The 2,593-nt window shown below is 54.7% G+C and overlaps 1 protein-coding gene across 12 annotated transcripts in view; it reads right to left on the reverse strand.

Annotated features, from left to right (window-relative positions):
- SYTL3 (synaptotagmin like 3) overlaps positions 1 to 2,593 on the reverse strand; it is a 118,828-nt gene that overhangs the window by 61,236 nt on the left and 54,999 nt on the right. The window contains exon 1 of one of the 12 annotated variants that reach the window (XM_032253181.1): positions 583 to 958. The exons of the other annotated variants lie outside the window; for them this stretch is intronic. The gene's annotated coding sequence lies outside the window, so the exon portion shown is untranslated. Of the gene's footprint in view, positions 1 to 582; positions 959 to 2,593 lie in introns of those variants that run through there. 12 annotated transcript variants of the gene reach the window in all.

Raw genomic sequence — 2,593 nt, forward strand, 5'->3', positions numbered from 1 at the left:
GTCACCCTGTCCCTGGGACCCCCTGCTCTATGTGACCTTACAGCCCTCACTGTCACCCTGTCCCGAGTCCCCCTTGCCCCATGTGACCTTACAGCTCTGTCAACCTGACCTGGGTTCCCCCCGTGACCCATGTGACCTTACAGCTCTGTCACCCTGTCCTGGGTCCCCCCGTGACCCATGTGACCTTACAGCTCTGTCACCCTGTCCTGGGTCCCCCCGTGACCCATGGGACCTCACAGCCTTCACTGTCAGCCTGTCCCTGGTTGTTGCAACAGCGTCCTCAGGCACAGCCACCAAAAAGGCACATTCCTCTTGGAGAATCCAATCCTATCTCACTATAGCCTGGGGCCTTCAATGACTCCCTACAGCGGGCGGCGTAAAGTCCAGGCCCATGTGGCATCCAGAGTGCCCCAGCTGCGGGGGGGGGGTTTGGGGGGCCCTCCTCCTGCAGGCCTTGCCCTTTCACTCCAGCAAACCAGCTGTCCCTTATTGCCCTGCTTACCCCGTGAGGCCGGCCCTGCCTGTACCATTACTGTCACCCCCACCTCGTCTCCTCGTGCTATTCGCTGCGGGCAGTTCTACCTCAGGCCCACATCTCAGACCCCGCTTAGGAAACCTCCGCTTCGGCCAGGGTCGCATTCTTCGGCGCCCCAGCTACGGCTCCTGCACCGCCCGGGCGAGCGCGTGGCTCTCTGCTGCCCCCTGCCGGCTGTGGCGACGTGGGGCACAGGCAGGGCCGGTGTCAAGGCTGGAGGGGGAACGTTGCGTTCCACTGACCCCGGGAGCGGAGGGGCCCGTCACGGCTGCTCAATTCGTCCCTGTGACAGCAGCCACAGACAGAACTAAAGGGCAGACGTGCCCGTTCCCATGAAACTTCATGGACACTGAAATTTGAATGTGTCACAAAGATTATTCTTTAGATTTTGTGGGGTTTTTTTAACCATTTAAAAATGTAAAACCCAGCCCAGGCATGGTGGTTCACGCCTGTAATCTCAGCACTTTGGGAGGCCAAGGTGGACGGATCACTTGAGGTCAGGAGTTCGAGACCAGGCTGGCCAACACGGTGAAACCCTGTCTCTACTAAAAATACAAAAATTAGCCTAGCCAGGTGTGATGGCACATGCTTGTAATCGTGGCTTCTCGGGAGGTTGAGGTGGAAGGATCGCTTGAACTCAAGAGGCGGAGGTTGCAGTGAGCCAAGGCTGCACCACTGCACTCCAGCCTGGGTAACAGAGTGAGACTCTGGCTCAAAATAATAATAATAATAATGTAAAACCTACTCTTAGCTCACAGGACACAGGAAAGCAGGTGGGGGACCCGCAGGTGTCCGTCTGTCCCCTGCCCTCACTGCCCCAGTTGTGGCCTGTGGCTCTCAGCAGGGCAGGGGTTGCTGGAGACACAGAGCCCCAATCCCAGTGGAGCAAGGCCAGGCGGATTTCAGTGCTCAAGGAAGCTGGAGAAGCGCTGCCCTATGTGGCTTTTGCCAGCCCGCTGTCGACTGTCATTTTGCTTCTCTTTGATTCCTCAGTTGTTTCTCCCTAGAAGCTTCCTTAAAGGGCCCCAAATCTTGACTTCTTGTTAACATGTCAGCATTCACACAAGGAGCTGTGAGCTGCACACAGACAGACATCCCTCGAGAGGCAGGTTCTTTGGACCAAGGGTCCCCACCTGCCTGGCCTGGCTGGCAAGTGGCTCTAGCAGGTATCCCCATCTTTGCCAGAGACAGGAGCAGCTGCGGGCCAGAGCCCCGGTCTGTGGCTGCCAGGACTTGTCTGAGGTACACGGCTGGTTGGCAGCTTTGTCTGCCAGGCCCAGTGCGGAGCATTTTGCTCACATTTGCTGCTCAGCGGCTGCCAGGTGTCATCCCAATTCTATAAATGAAAGCGAGGCTCAGGGATATGGCATCATGGGCCCAAAGTCACAACGTCTACCAGTTGCAAAGCTGGACGTTGTACCACAGTTCGCCTAAAAAGCCTGCAGAAAGTCAGAAAGTGGACAAAGGAGGAAGGGAGGGGCTGGGAACAAGACCAGAGCGGGGATAGCCCAGGGCCGTCCAGACACGGGGTCACCGCTCTGCTTCTGGTTGAACATTTTCCTAATACAAAGCCAGGTGGAAAACCACCACATAGAAACCAACAGCCACGCCCCGGAAAGCTCAGTAACATTTCTTAATTTTTCAATATTTCATATTTGTCACTTATATCTCACTCTGTTTAAATCTTCAGGAAGCAATGCCTGTGCACTTGTGTGTGCGTCTCAGGACCCCGAGGGAGAAGAGCCGGGCAGTGAGTGAGCAGACAGGGGCAGGTTTAGCAACAGCAAGAAGCATGACTTCATTTGAGCTGTTTAACCAAATGTGTGTTAACACAAGGTCATCGGTTTTGCACAATGAATTTCATGAATTTGTTCACATTAATTAAATGCAATACACACAGGTACTTTGACAGAGGTAAGAATAAGTGACGCCGGGTGTGGTGGTTCATACCTGCAACACCAGCACTTTGGGAGGCTGAGATGGGAGGATTGCTTGAGCCCAGGAGTTCAAGACAAGCCTAGGTAACATGGCAAAATCCCATCTCTACAAATTAAAAGT

Source organism: Sapajus apella, unplaced genomic scaffold (genome assembly GCF_009761245.1).
Source record: "Sapajus apella isolate SASKATOON/1434 unplaced genomic scaffold, GSC_monkey_1.0 scaffold82, whole genome shotgun sequence".
Classification (NCBI taxonomy): Eukaryota; Metazoa; Chordata; class Mammalia; order Primates; family Cebidae; genus Sapajus; species Sapajus apella.